Source organism: Panthera tigris, chromosome B3, assembly GCF_018350195.1.
Source record: "Panthera tigris isolate Pti1 chromosome B3, P.tigris_Pti1_mat1.1, whole genome shotgun sequence".
In the NCBI taxonomy this organism is placed as follows: domain Eukaryota; kingdom Metazoa; phylum Chordata; class Mammalia; order Carnivora; family Felidae; genus Panthera; species Panthera tigris.
In genome coordinates, this window is record NC_056665.1 from 108,017,519 (window position 1) to 108,034,125 (window position 16,607).

Consider the following 16,607-nt stretch of genomic DNA (forward strand, 5'->3'; position numbering starts at 1 on the left):
TACCAAAGGAAAAAAAGAAAATTAAAGGCCCCAGTTTAAGTTGTTCTATGCTAATTTTTAAAAGCAATTTATTTAATTTTGTAGTTGGTTGTAAAAACGCAGGTAATGATACAAATGAGTCTAATTGTACAGATATTTTAAATTTGTGCACTGAGGGGCACCTGGATGGCTCAATCAGTTGAGCGTCTGACTTCAGCTCAGGTCATGATCTCATGGTCTGTGGGTTCAAGCCCTATGTAGGGCTGTGTGCTGACAGCTTAGAGCCTGGAGCCTGCTTCGGATTCTGTGTCTCCCTCTCTCTGCACATGCCCCGCTCACGCTTTGTGTGTGTGTGTGTCTCTCTCTCTCTCAAAAATAAATAAACCTTAAAAAATTTTAAAAAATAAATAAATTTTTGCACTGAAGTAGCTGTATATGGAGTTGGCACACTGGTGTCCAACTCTTAAAAGTTTTTCATTTCTTACCTTCTTTGTGGTAGTTGCAAGGAAAGTCTGAGCATAAACTATAGGTCAAAGCCCTCAACTCTTATTGTGCCAAAATTGCCTTTGAAAACATCTCCTTGTTTTGCAAAGCTGCTGATATCTAACACAATAGCTCTTATTGTCACCTCCTTGCCCTAGAATCCTGGCTTGGGTCAATGTTACTGGTACACACCTGTGCTGTACTCAGTTTACCTCTACTCTGACCTTGTTCTCTGTCTTTCCTGGGAGGCTTCTCAAGTCTTCAGGTGGATGGATGCCTGGAGAAGGATGTAGATATGCTCAGGCATCCTGAATTCTCTTTTGAATTTACTTTTATAGAGATATAATTGACATATACTAATGTGTAAGTTTAAGGTATACAACATGTTGATTTGATACATTTATGTGTTGCGATATGATTACCACTGTGCTGTTGGCTGACCCACCTATTATGTCACATAGTTATCATTTTTTTTGTGATAGGAACAATTAATATCTAGACTCTTAGCAGCTTTGAAGTTTATTAATAGTACTGATTGTCTATAATCACTATGCTGTACGTTAGGTTAATCCCAGAATTCTAAGATGAACAAGCTTAGGCTCAAGCCAGGAATGATGACCATGCTTGAGAACATCATAAAAACAATTTCAGAGTCATGCTGCCTTTTACAGGGATGAATGAAATTGAAATTATATATCTGAAAAGAGTATTTTTAGGTTGATAGATACTCAAAGATGGTCGGGTTGTATAAGTGAGTAGAGTTTAAGATTTACCTCAGTCTTTCCTCATGTTTTTAATGAGATTCCTCATGTTTCTCAGACTGATGCCAAGGGAGTTTATTCCTGAGAAATTATAACTTTATTTTTAAATGATTTCTATTGTCATTGCTCAGTTAACTCTGAACCCCTCCTTACCATTTTGTTAAATAAGCTTTCAGCTTCCTCTCATGTTATTTCTAGCTCTTGTGAGTCAAATGGCTGCAACTGGTTAGCCTTTTTTTAACCTCTTCAACAACCATGGAATGAAATTTAAAAACATCTAGTGACTGTGTGACATGCAGAGACTTCCCTATTTATGTCACTGTATGATCTATCTTCTTCTTGAACCATTGCTTGAAAATCAGCAGATGGGGCTATCCAGTGGGATGTGAGAGATATGTCTAACTTTAAGGAAGTTTTCAATATAAACTCTGTGACCGAACTTCATAGCCATCTGATTTCCAATTTAGTAATTACTGGAATAATTAGATGAGTTACTTTGCAGATGGCACTTAAGTTTCCTGACATATGTGCCCTTGTCATCTATAGCAGATGATACATGTAATGCTTGTTCTTCACTATAGCATTTGTATATATGGGATGCAAAATGACTTCAAGCTTCCCTGCCAAAGTCTCTAATTTTGTTTAGATCCAAATGTAGCATCAAGCCCTCCTTGGCTTATATTGATATAGCTGTTGGCTTGCTGTGTTCAGTGTTACACATTGAGGGTAGAACTGTGCTGACTCCAGTTCTCATAACCTATAATATTGAAACTTTATTTTTAATTCTACATATCGAAGAATAAAATTACAGAATGTTTAAACATGAAGAAAGTCACTTTCAAACCAAATCAAATAAAATTATTATAATTTTTTTCATATTTCCTTCCAGTCTTTATTAAAATGATATATTTGCAATTTAAACTTTTTGAGATAAAATCCATATTCCATAAAATTCACACCCTTTTAAGGTGGAGGATTCAGTAGTTTTTAGTATATTCACAAAGTTGCACAATCATTATCACCATCCAATTACAGAATAATTTCATTACCTCAAAAAGAAAACCCCTACCCATTTGTAGTCACCCCTCAATTCTCCCTCACCTCACCTCCTGGTCACAACTAATATACTTCCTTCTGTCTCTGTGGATTTACCTATTCTGGACATTTCATTTAATGGACTCATGCAATATGTGGCCTTTTGTATCTGACTTCTTTCAATTAGCATAATGTTTTCAGTGTTCATCTATGTTGCAGCATGTATCAATAGTTCATTTTTTATTGTAGAATATTTAATTGTATGGCTCTATCACATTTTGTGTATTTATCAGTTGATGGACATTTGGGCCATTTCTACTTTTTGGCTATTATGAATAATGTTATGAACATTCATGAATGTGTTTTTGTGTGAGCATATATTTTCAATTCTCTTGGTTATATACCTAGAAGTGGAATTGCTAGATTATGATTAGAATTTTAAACCACTTTTTAAAAGGACAGTTTGTGTGCAACTCTGGTGAAACAACTCTTACAAGACTGGGGTCGCTGCCAACTTCTGAGCTATTGCTATGATTCCCTACTTATGTAGAAAGCACATAAGCTAACCTACAGTTTAACATAGCATTTGGCTAGCAGCCCCTCATGCACCTGTTCAGCCTTCCCACTGATCACCCATAAACACACAGAAAAAGTGAAATTAGAATTGCTAGATTCTTGGAGGAGCATGAACTCTGTTGAAATAACCAAATTTGCCAAACTAAGCTTTCTCTCTGCTTTAGCTACATTTGTGCTTATTCCTAGTGTTCTCCACCATTCAACTTGAAAGGAGGGAAAAAGACAGTTTCTTCCCCTCATCTGCCACTGACTCAAATATTCAGAGTTTAGAGTAGTGAGTATAGTATAGTGGTTAAGAGCAAACTTTCACCTATTTACTTGAGTAAAAATGTGTAGCCTATATTTAGGAAGATCTATCAGAATGCAGGAGAAAAAAAACAAAGAGGAAGAAAACATTAAAGTTGGTAGCCAAAGAAATACCCAGTTTAATATAGAAACAAGAACAGTTGGAACAGAAGAAATTACCAAAGACATAATTGAAGAAAACTCTCCTAAGCTTTACAAAAGCCATAGATATTTTGGTGGAAAAGCTGGTTCCAGGAAAAAAAAATCAACAAAAGATATACACAAAAAAGCATATTCTGGTAAAAATTTTTGCGTTAAAAGTTTCTAGAAACTTTTCGACCAAAACATTCTGTTGCTCATACGAAAAGTAACAAAAAGTAAGCTGCAGCATCATACTTATTTGTAAACATTAAAGATTAAAAGGTAATGGAGCAGGGGCACCTGGGTGCCTCAGTTGGTTAAGTGTCTGACTTCGGCTCAGGTCATGATCTCACAGTCTGCAAGTTTGAGCCCCACGTCGGGCTCTGTGCTGACAGCTCAGAGCCTGGAGCCTGCTTCAGATTCTGTCTCCCTCTCTCTCTGCCCCTCCCCTGCTCACGCTCTGTCTCTCTCTCTCTCTCTGTCTCTCTCTCAAAAATAAATAAACATTAAAAAAATTTAAAAAGATAATGGAGCAATGTCTAAACAGTTTTTAGGAAAAAAAATACTGACACCTACCTTAGAATTTTCATAGTTAGCTCATTGTCACAAGTATTATTACTAACAAAAATATTTTCATCTCCAAAAAACCATTATTTTGAAGAACACAAGAGTGTTATTCCCCCTTCTTTTGCATCTTTGGAGATTATATTGAATAATCTCTTCATGTTTTTTCCGTTTTGGAATATGTGAGTGTTTTTATATTAAATGCATTAATATCAGCATGTGAAATAGTATTTCAGTGGTGGTAAAAATAGTTAAGAAAAAATTTGTAAGAAAAATCCAAAATGCTGGCAGTGATGAGCGGTAAGATTCAAAATGACCATTTTTTACATCTCCCATTATTATCAACATTTTCTACTACATGAATGAATTGTTTTTTCTTTAACATCTCTAAAAATAATAGAAATTTTATCCAATAAAAATATTTTATGAACCAAGAAGGTAAAATCAATACAGACAATTTAGTATTTTCCCAGTAGTCAAAATGACTGGAAGGAAGTACAGAAAATCTTAATAATGGTTTTCTTAATTTTTTCTGTATTTTTCAGATTTTATGTAACAAACCTCATGTTGCTTTCTAATGGAAAAATATACCTTTTTCAAAAATAAAGATTTAGTTTTATTAATGAATGACTTTGGGTACAAATGTTTCTGCTTATGAATGATAGATGAACTCTCTTTTTTCCTAAGGCTGAACGTTATGTAAATCATGTTCTGTGTTTAGTGGTACTGACCCACTTGAGGTATATCTTTACTTTCCAGAAGTTTTTATTGATAGGCATATTCATCAATGTACTGAACACAGATGAGTTCAACATTTATTCATGTATTAAATATTTATTGAGTACCTAACCTATGTTAGCTGCTGAGAGTGCAATGAGTAATTAAAGCATAGCCCTTATTCTTATGAAGTTATGTCTTACTTGAAAACTGTTGAAAAGCTTTTAGGGGTGCAGTGGGTGGGAACACACAGTAGAAGCATCTAGCCTGGTTAAGAGGAACAAGAAAGGATTTAAGAAGAAGTGCAGTATCAGAATTAGCCAGAAGAGAGGTAAGCATTTGTCCCACACAGTTGAAATAGCCTATCCAAAGGTCTGAAGGTGAGCTAGGTTTGGGAGACCAGATATAGATGAATACACTGGCAATAAAAAGTTTGATGTTGGGGAGTGATGAGTGATAAAGGCTGAAATCAGTAGCTATGTCATAAATGGACTCATAAACAAAGGCAATAAATTCAAATTTTGTGCTTTGGGTAATGGGAAGCCATTGGAGGGTATATTAGTTTCCTGGCAGTCCCATGACAGATTACTAGAAAATTTATGGCTTAAAACAACAGCAATTTATGATCTCTAAGTTTTTGATGCCAGAAGTCCAAAATCAAGATGTCAGCAGGGTTGGTTTCTCTGGAATCTCAGGGGAAGAATCTGTTCCCTGACTCTTCCCTAGCCTTTGATGGCTGCTGGAAACCTTGGTATTGCTAATCTAGAGGTTTCATGACTCCAGTCTCTGCCCCTGTGTTCACATGGCTTTCTTCCCTTTGTCTTTTCCTAGTCAGTCTTTTGTAGGGACACTTACATTGAATTTACAGCCTACCCTTATCCAGCATGATCTCATCTCAAGATCCTATCCTAATTACATCTGCAAAGACCTTTATTTCAAATTAGGTCACCTTCTGAAATTTGGGGTGGATGTATCTTTGGGGGGCCACAATTTAACCAACTATAGAAGGTTTTAGGAGGGCAGGTGAAGAAATTAGACTTACATTTCAGGAGGATTTCCCTGGCTACTGTGTGAAGGGATTTGAGAGGGTAATTCTTGGTCCATGGAGATCACTGGGGGACTGTGTAAAGGATGCAAGTGGTTTCAGAGGTAAGAAAGTGGAGAATAGTACAAGAAATACTCAGAAGATGGTTGTAGAGGGGAAAAGCGAGAGGGCTGTGGTTGAGGAGCACATGGTGAAGAGAGGTTTTTAAAGGTTGGGAGATACTTGATGCACTAAAAAAATGTTTATCTTATTTTTGAAAGAGAGAAAGCATAGGTGCATGTGAGCAGGGGAGGGGCAGAGACCTAGAATCCCAAGCAGGCTCCACACTCTCAGCACAGAGCCTGATGTAGGGCTCAAACTCACAAACAGTGAGATCATGACCTGAGCCGAAATCAAGAATAGGATGCTTAACTGACTAAGCCACTCAGGCGCATTGATGCATTTTTAATGCAGGTGAGAAAGATGTTGTATATACAAGGGGAAGTAGCTGAAAATACAGAAGCAAGGGGCAAAAATATAGGGATAATTGTTTTGACGAAAGGGAGAGAGATGGGGTCCAGAGAACAGACTGCACACAAAGCAATACATGCATTCCATATTTGACTGCTCCTAGATATATTTTTTAAATTAAAGTTTAGTTAATGCAAATGTTACATTAGTTTCAGGTGTACAGCATAGAGATTCGACAAGTTTATACATTATGTCATACTCACCACAAGTGTAGCTACCATCTGTCACCATACAATGCTATTATAATACCACTGAATATATTACTTAGCCTGTACCTTTCATCCCCATGATTTATGCACTCCATAGCTGGAAACCTGTATCCCTCTCTGCCTTTCACCCATTTTGCCCAGCCCCTCCCATCTGGTACCCATCAATCCTTTGTATTTATGAGTTTGTTTCTGCTTTTTTTTTTTTTTTTTTTTGTAGATTCCATACCTAAGTGAAATCATATGGTATTTGTCTTTCTCAGTCTGACTTACTTTACTTAGCATACTACCCTCTAGGTCCATCCATGTTGTTCTAAATGACAGGGCCTCATTCTTTTTTATGGCTGAGTAATGTTCCATTGTGTCTGTACACCATATTCTCTTTATCCATTTATGTATTGATGGACAGTTAGGTTGCTTCCATATCTTGGCTATTGTAAATAATGCTGCAATAAGCATAGAGGTGCATATCTCTTTTCAAATCACTGCTCCTAGATATATTAACAGCTCTGTAAAGATGAAGGTGATGATGTTGGGGAAGATGGTTGCTCCTGTTTGAGAACTCACTACATGTCGGGTGCCACGCTGATTATTTTCCATGGGTTACCACATTTAATTCTTGATATAGCTGTCTTTATTATCTCCTTTTATTGCTTAGGAAACTGAAGCACAGAGAGGTTAAATAATTTGCCCAAGGCCACTTGTGGTAGAGTGTGATTTCCTCACAGGCAGCATAACTACAGAACCCACACCACTAAGCACTACTACCTATGCTGCCTCTGAAGAGAGGGGAGACAATGAATATGTGCATACGTTCCTCATGTTATGTGCTGGCTTTGATTGCAGACACTATCATTTTGCAGACTACCAAGCTATTATCTTGCCTGCCGTTTTTTTGTTTTGTTCTTTCATCGGCTTGCCACTAGGTCAGTTCAGTGAGGCAGTACCACTTATTTTCTTGATCTTTTCATGGTATCGGACCTAGTTTGAATCATCCTTTCTCTGTTTTTCTGGATGGTAGGGTGAGGTAAATATTATCCCTTCATATTATTAGTCTACAGATTAAACCTGCCCAGGGATTAAAGCTGCTTTTAGGAGACTCATTTTCATAAGCTTTCACAGATACCCAACTCCCTTGAATAACTCTTATTGACACCTGCTCTGTAATTAATTCCTTAATACCAGTTGCTTTCTGGATTTCTTTACCAAGAGAAGTCTTGTCTCAAATGTCATTTCTTTAGAGGAGTCTTTCCTCAATCCTGGATTAGTTCTGGTCTCCCTGCTATATGCACCTCAGAGCTGAACTCAAAGGTTGGGATTCTTTAAGGTATACTGGGTAGCACTTAACCAAAGTTAAGTAACACTCAGGATATTTTGATGAGGAGGAGGAGAAGGCAGAAGATGGAATTTAAGTTTTTAGAATTCCAAAATATTAGCAGTCAAAATATACTTCTAATTTCTTACATGGATGGCATGGATGAGGAATTTTCTTGTCACCATTGATGATGATAATCATCATATTACATAGTTGGATTTGTAAAAATATATCCAGGAAATGACTTTTTCTCCAGTTGCGAATATTGATAAATGCAGATGTCTGAAAGTTTGTCTCAAGTGATTATTTTTTAAGCTTTAGGCAGCTGTGTTTTTAAGGGACTTGCTTTTCTAACACTGATCAACCATTTCCAACTCAACCCATTTGACAGATGTCTCTCTTACAGTTTGTGTGTTTGAAACTGAATATTAGTCTGAGGATAGGAACAAGAGGAGTTCTATTCCAGATGGAAGAGAGCACATGTGCAAAAGTATACAGGTCTGGCATCTGAAGAGCCAGCCTAGCAGGATGTACCAGACAACAGTCTTTTCCCTTTCTCTGTACACAGTCCTGGGGATGCCAGCAAGTGTGAAGACTTGTACAGTATTTGCCACTCTAATTAATAAACATAAACCTTAATCAGTTGATAGAACTAAAAGTTAGTTTACTTTAATAGTGATGATCTTTTTTCTTTTGTGTTCTTTTGCCAGTTCCTCCTGAAGCCATTGGCTTCTTATCTGCAGTTGGTGTCTTTATTGTTCTTCTGGTTGTCCTCTTCCTCTTCATCAATAAGAAGATATATTTAGAAAAAATAGGACTTCCATGCCTGGAACAACGAGGGAAAAGGAAGCACTCTAAAGACAAGATTGGGATCCGTGAGGGGCTGGGTAAGGATGATGTTTCACATTCTCTCGAGCTTGACGACTTGCTGTGGTTTGGGTTGGTGGGGGGAATGTCACTGTTTCCAGGATAGGCCCCATTAAGAAATCACATGTGAGCTGTTTGACCACTGCTGTGGTAGACATGATGAATGGATATTACTAAAAAAATACATTAGTCTTATGAAAGTAATGCCCTCCTTCGTGTTTGAAGAGTAGATGGGAAAAGGCTGACCACCACTTCCTGTCATCTTAGCTTTTTAGATGTTTGTGTTGAGTTTCCCTCTGACTAATGCTTGACCAAAAAATAGTTTTTCACTGACAAGAGCCTTGATATGTTTTAGTCTCATTATATTGGAACAGTGTTGACCTTTCAGTTCAGTTGGATGTTTTTGACTTTTGTTGCTCAGTACCATTTCCCACCCCATATGGCAACACTTTTCCAAAGGTGGTTTTTACTCCTTAAGCTCACCAAATCTAGTACATCATTTACTAACAGCCTTCAATTTGTTGGAGGAAAATAACATACTTAAAGAAATAATTGGCTTCCTGTTCTTAAAGGACATATTTTATTTTCAATTGCTGAAGTGTAGAACTTTGTGGTACAGGAGGTTACCACAGAGTGACGGTTATCATCACACAGAAGCCAGACATTTAAAGATAATGCTCTTATCTTACAGGTAACAACTTTGCTCTCTCTCTCCCTCTTTCTTTTTTTTCTTTTTTCTTTTTTTGTAAATCAGTCTACTTTTCACTTCCTCCCATGACCCATATGGGGCATGATGTCACTGAGGGAGGAACAATCTTATTTTTTTGAGCAGGGACAAGGCCTTGAGAAACACACACTCCTACCTCCTGGGCATGTGTGAAGGGAGCGTGGACCAAGGAATATACTCAACTTATTGATATGGCAGCTTTTGCAGCCGTGGTTCAGCCTTATTTGTCTAAGAAAAGGCATATTCAGAGATAAATGTGTATTAACTATCTACTGCTTCATAATAAATATCCCAAAGTATGAGCACCTAAAACAATAAATATTTATTATTATGCAGTTTCTGAAGTTCACAAATTTGAGATTGGTTTAGTGGATAGTTATAGATCAGGGTCTCTCATGAGGCTGCTGTTAGAATGTCAGCTGCGGTCATGTAAAGGTGTGACTAAGGCTGATGGACTCGCTTCCAGGATGGCAGGAGGGCTCAGTTTCTATCCACATGAAACCCTCCACAGGGCAATTGGACTATATTTATGACATGGCAGCTGGCTTCCCTGAGTAGGAGATCCAAGAGAAGGGAGCAAGAAAGAAGCACAGTTCCTTTTAGGACTGAGTCTGGGAAGTCCTACATTGTCACTTCCACCATATGCTAGTGATTTACTACTTTGTGCTTAGAGTCTGCACTCAAGAGAAGGGAAATTATGCTCCACTTTTGAAGGGAAGAGTATCAAAGAGTGTGTGCACGTATTTTTATAATCATAGGAGATAACGTCGGGGGTGTAAATTGCAGATCTGGAAATCTGTTTGGCATTGCTGCTGTTGTAGCCTTATTTTTTGAATACCACTTGGGACATCTGACTCATCTTCTGAAAATAGAATGAAATATTTTAAATAGAGTTTGTCAGGTGAAATATGGGACTTACAAATGGTTTAACCACTACTATCCCAGCTAGGGCATAGATGTATAAGATAAATAGACTTCTACTTGGTCATGGGGTGGTATGGAGGTAAGATTCATAGTGATTCCACCTTTCCCCTTGAACAGCTGGTGGCCACTAGTTGTGTGACCTGGCAAATTATGGAGCCATTCTTTTTTTTTTCTTTTCAAATTTATTTTATTTTTAAATACTTATTTACTTTGAGAGAGAAAGAGAGAGAAAAAAAGAATGAGCTGGGGAGGGGTGGGGGGGGGTAGAGGGTCTGAAGCAGGCTCTATGCTGACAGCAGAGAGCCCAATGTGGGGCTCGAATTCACAAACCATGAGATCATGACCTGAGCCAATGTCGGAAGTTCAACTGATTCACCCACCCAGGTGCCCCAAATTTATTTCTTTTGAGAGAAAGAGAGAAAGCGTGCATGCAAGCAGGGGAGGGGAAGAAAGAAAGAGAGAGAGAGAATCCAAGAAATCTCCCGTCAGTGCAGATCCCGATAGGGGGCTCAGTCCCACCAACCAAGAGATCATGACCTGAGCTGAAATCCAGAGTTGGACACTTAACCAACTGAGCCACCCGCGTCACCCCTGGAACCATCCTAAACTTCAATTTCCTCATACAGTGTGGAGGTTCCTCAAAAAATTAAAAATAGACCTACCCTATGACCCAGCAATAGCACTGCTAGGAATTTACCCAAGGGATACAGGAGTACTGATGCATAGGGGCACTTGTACCCCAATGTTTATAGCAGCACTCTCAACAATAGCCAAATTATGGAAAGAGCCTAAATGTTCATCAACTGATGAATGGATAAAAAATTGTGGTTTATATACACAATGGAGTACTACGTGGCAATGAGAAAGAATGAAATATGGCCCTTTGTAGCAACATGGATGGAACTGGAGAGTGTGATGCTAAGTGAAATAAGCCATACAGAGAAAGACAGATACCATACGGTTTCACTCTTATGTGGATCCTGAGAAACTTAACAGAAACCCATGGAAGAGGGGAAGGAAAAAAAAAAAAGAGGTTAGAGTGGAAGAGAGCCAAGGCATAAGAGACTCTTAAAAACTGAGAACAAACTGAGGGTTGATGGGGGGTGGGAGGGAGGGGAGGGTGTGTGATGGGTATTGAGGAGGGCACCTTTTGGGATGCGCACTGGGTGTTGTATGGAAACCAATTTGACAATAAACTTCATATATTGAAAAAAAAATTAAAAAAAATTGTTAGAGATTAGCACAATGTGAAAGCAAAAAAAAAAATAAACTTCAATTTCCTCATCTCTATATTGGCATAATCAATAAATGTTTTATAGGGTTGATCCAGATAAATGAATTACTTTTGTAAAGGTACCAGCATGGTGCCTATGGTGAAAGTCCTAGTAGAACCATAGCTGTGCAGTGTTAGCAAAATATGAATCACAGTAATGGCATCTAGGAATGACATCACCCACAAACACATCACATTCATCGCTTAAACTGGGAGATTAAAATTGGTGAGGTTTTCTCCTTTGCAAACTATAATGGGTACAAAGAACTAAGGTTAGAGCTATTTAAGATTTTTGTCCTGTTTGACATGTTATCTGAGTATTTTAGAGACAATTATGAATTATACTTGCAAATAAGTTGAAGTTTGAAGATAATGTTGAAACAATAACAATAAAGCATGAACTAGGAGCTGTCAGCTGAAGAAACGCTGAGAAATCCATGTCTCAAACTCAGAGTGGGTTCATAAAAAGGGAGCTTTAAAAATAGTTTAATTAGGAGACTCTCCAAATTATGTCTAAGAACCATACACCTTCATTATGACATTTCTCCCTTTAAAAGTTTAATTATCAATAAAAAGTCTAATTATCACTGATCAAAAGTCTTTTTGAAAAATGTAGTTCTAGCCCAGATTTTATTTAGCATTGATATTTGCCTTAATTATCATCCTCAGAGCACTGCTTTCTCAGTGAAATTGGGATATTCTTAACATAATTTGACAAATGTAAAGAAGTAAGGAAGGCAGCCTGATGTGGTAGAAAGATGCACAGTAAAGGCAGCCAGAGCTTAGTTTCATCCTAATTAGCTGTGATATTTTGGGAATCTCGCTTCACCTCTCTGGGCCTTAAATCTTCATTTTCAAATTGATGAGTCTGGACTAGGTTTCTCGCAATTTCTATTGTGCATCCTGACAGATTCTTAGGGTTACTATAGCAATTTCTTCTCTTGGTCTCAGTCTATGAATGGATGAGACCTAATAAAAATGATTAAAAATCAACTAGAGCATCCCACTCTTAGATTGAACCATATGAAATTGCCATTTTTATGGATCAAAAAATGGCTGAATATCTGCAACCTACTCATTGTATTCTAATATACATAAAGTTCTGAAAAATAAAATAATTATTTTCATTTGTGTGGTAATATCATGGAGGCAGGACTGACAATCTATTTTCTGAAACCATCATGCACAATAACTTACCTGACAAAAATGCTTTCTTTTAGGCTATAAAGTTTTCAAAATTCAAATAAATTTATACCTATGGTTCTATTGGTTCTATCTGGATTTAGGTATCAGGAGAAAGAAACTGTTAACTGTTTCTTCCTAATAACACAGATAGTAGTAATAATTAGACAATGATAATTAATAGCTATCATTTACTTAGCATTAATATTGCCATGCACCTGCTAAGTATGTTACATGCATTACTTTTCTGTATACAAAGAATGTGTGTTGTTTGGGGAAAGGGTGGATGCTAGTTGGAACAAAAGAGGCATTGTCCAGCTTTGAGATAAAAACTTGATTAAAAATAAAATTCCCATACTAAGATAATAGTTTTTAAAGAAGCCTGGCCTTGCAAGAGAGAAAGGGAGAGAGGAATTTTGTTTTTTTGTTTCTTTATAGATCAAAGGCACCATTTAGAAGTTGGAGCAAAGAACAAACAGAGGGTTACTGGAGGGGTTTTGGGAGGGGGAATGGGCTAAATGGGTAAGGGGCATTAAGGAATCTACTCCTGAAATCATTGTTGCACTATATGCTAACTAACTTGGATGTAAATTTAAAAAATAAAATAAAAAATAAACAAACATTTAAACAAAGAAAGTTGGAGCAAAGAGCTTTAGTTTAAGAGGCACAATGTAAGAAGGGTTAGAGGATATGCTATGTGGAGAGTTAATCCCAGCTCATGGCTTGGAAAGATGGCAGGGAAAGAGAGACAGAGGGCTTGAGACATTGTATGGACTCTGAGAAGGGTGGTGGATGTGGGTGTTGGAGTACTTGAGGTGAGATTAGAATCCAACATGGCCTGAGGAGGAGGCAGAAAGCAGCGTGCCTTGTGTTTCCCATTTAGAACTGTGGTAGGAGACTGCCTCACATGTGTCCCATGTGGGCCAAGGGCGGCTGCAACAGGTAAAGCATAGTGGTGGGACTGGAAGGAGAAAGAACTTAAGAAGACTCCCAGGTAGTTCCTCAAGTGAGCATTTCACAGCATGGGATTTAGAAATTTGTGCATGGCCCTCTGGGTAGGACAAGATAGCAGAGGGATGAGAATCCATTAGCCTAGCAGGGAACTGTTGCAACTTGGGGTGAGGCAGGACTGTATTAGAGGCTGGGGGTGAGCTACCTGGAGCCTCCTGCAGTCAGGGCCTGCTTCATGGGCATGCACCCATGCCTAGAAGGAATTCTGTGCTTGGTTTAATGCTCTGATATTGCCATTTAAAAATTCTTAATGATTTGTAAGCCAAGGTTTTTGTGTTCTCACTTTGCATTGGGTCTTACAAATTTTTTAGTTCATGTTGCCTGAAATTATCACCAGGAAGTACTGCAGATATGAAAACGTCACAGGGAAAGCTATAGGGATAGAAGCCAATTTCTCTGGAAGTCAGGTGAGCCAGGGCGGGGAATGGCACATCATGGTAAATAAGTTTACACCTATGCTCCCTGATATTTTGGAAAAAGAAGGTAGGAGTGGAAATCCCAAACACTGGGTACTTATCCAAAATGAAGTTGACTGAATTACTTTCAGTGGCCAACCTGAAGTTTTGTTTCTTGACACTGAATATGGGGTGGGGGGGAGGTGCACAGAGAAAGACAGGAGTGCCGTGAGACAACATGAAGACAAGCTTCTGTACATTTAGGCAAAGCTGGTGCTCACCTAGTGCTCAGCAGTAAAGCTGAGTATCAGCGGGAGCTCAGAAACAAGGTGGTTCAAATGTGGCAATTTCTCCCTGCCAGCTGAGAAGAAGGCCCAGTTGACTGGTCCCTCCCCAAGACCACCCTCACCTCTTTATCTGAAGCTAAATGGTTAGCTTCTGGCCGGCAGGGGCCTCCCAGCTATGCCATTTCCTTCTGCTTGAGATGTGATGGCTGCTGTTGTCAAATATTTCTTATTTCATTTCTGCATTTAGGTTATTTAGGTCAGAATATGTTCAAGTACAACTTTCTCAGTCTACAATTCAATAAACAGATCCTATTATCTCTATTTTGTTGATGAAGAAACTGAAGTTCAGAGAGACATTTTTCCTCCCCAAGCTCTTAAGTGGCAGAGCTGGGACGCTTGTTCAAGAGCACCTTATGCTGGAGGCCCAGACCTTACTTTTTTCCACCCACCTAATCTTCCCAATTCAGTCCACTAGTTCATGCTTTTGAACTTCTGGGATGTGAAAAAAATAAGGGAAAGGAGGTTTTGGTTTCTTGTGGCTGCCATACAAAATGTCACAAACTTGGTGTCTTATAACAACATGAATTTATTTTTGGTACCATTCTGGAGACCAAAATTTTAAAATCAGGGTGTCAGCAGGTCCACACTCTCCTAGCTCCAACCTCCTTCTCCATCTTCACATTGCCTTCTCCTGTTTGTGTCTCTGCTGTTTCATTTGTCATTGGATTTAGGTTTTATCCTGATAATATAGGAATATCTCATCTAAAGATCATTAACTACATCTGCAAAGACCCTGCCAACATTTGTGGGTTCCAAGGATTAGGACATGGGCATATCTTTTTTGTGGGGGACACCGTTCAGCTGCTACAAGGGGGGAAGATGTGGAAGCATCACCTGGAAACGGTTTTTAACCATTCCAGATTATGAGAGTTGATGAAGAATTGAATGCAGGATTCTCTTTTCTCCATTTTCCTCAGTGATATTCCACATGTCCCATCTGGGGTTAGAATGATTCTTACAAAGAGATACGACAAAAGCTTATCAAGTGTTTATGATATGGATTGTGATATCCATCAGGGTGCTTTCCAACTGAAAGCCCATTTGAACTACACTGGGTCTCAATCCTGGAAAACTTAAAAAAACAAAACAAATCAAAACCCAAATCCTACTGCAAACTAATTAAATCATAATAGAGAGCAACAGTGGCAGTGGCAGAACAAACTATATAGCTTTAAAAAGAATACTAGGTGACCTAAAAGTGCAGGCAGGGTGGAGTACCATTGATGGATGCAGGGTAGGCTTATGGCTAACTTCCTCTTTCAGGTCAGGAAGGATAGTATGTGAGCAGAGTGGTCTTTTATATTAATATAATTTATTGTCAAATTGGCTTACATACAACACCCAGTGCTCATCCAACAAGTGCCCTCCTCATCCCCATCACCCGTTTCCCCCTCTCCCCTACTCCTATCCTCCCTCATTTTGTTCTCTGTATTTACTTATTTATTTATTTATTTATTTATTTATTTATTTATTTATTTATATTTATTTTAATTATGAAATTTATTGTCAAATTGGTTTCCATACAACACCCAGTGCTCATCCCAACAGGTGCCCTCAATACTCATGTTCTCTGTATTTAACAGTCTTTATGGTTTGCCTCCCTCCCTCTCTGTTTGTTCGCTATTTTTTTTCCCTTCCCTTCTCAAGTTAAGTTTCTCAAGATCCACATATGAGTGAAAATATATGATATCTGTCATTCTCTGACTTATTTCACTCAGCATAATACCTTCCATTTCCATCCACATTGCTGCAAATGGCATGATTTCATTCTTTCTCATTGCCAAGTAGTATTCCATTGTATATATAAACTACATCTTCTTTATCCATTCATCAGTTGATAGACATTTAGGCTCTTTCCATACTTTGGCTATTGTTGAAAGTGCTGCTGTAAACATTGGGGTACATGTGCCCTTATAAATCAGCACTCCTGTATCCCTAGCAGTGCTATTGCTGGGTCATAAGGTAGTTCTATTTTTAATTTTTTGAGGAACCTCCACACTGTTTTCCAGAGCGGCTGCACCAGTTTGCATTCCCACCAGCAGTGCAAGAGGGTTCTCATTTCTCCACATCCTCGCTAGCATCTGTAGTTTCCTGATTTGTTCATTTTAGTCCCTCTGACAGGTGTGAGGTGGTATCTCAGTGTAGCTTTGATTTGTATTTCCCTGATGATGAGTGATGTTAAACATCTTTTCATGTGGCAGTTGGCCATCTGGATGTCTTCTTTGGAAAAGTGGCTATTCATATCTTCTGCCCGTTTCTTCACT

General features: G+C 38.3%; 1 protein-coding gene across 1 annotated transcript in view; it reads left to right on the forward strand.

Moving 5' to 3' along the window:
- The first annotated feature begins 8,455 nt into the window (after positions 1 to 8,455).
- SYT16 (synaptotagmin 16) overlaps positions 8,456 to 16,607 on the forward strand; it is a 120,221-nt gene continuing 112,069 nt past the window's right edge. The window contains exon 1 of the mRNA XM_007095217.3: positions 8,456 to 8,504. The gene's annotated coding sequence lies outside the window, so the exon portion shown is untranslated. The remainder of the gene's footprint in view (positions 8,505 to 16,607) is intronic.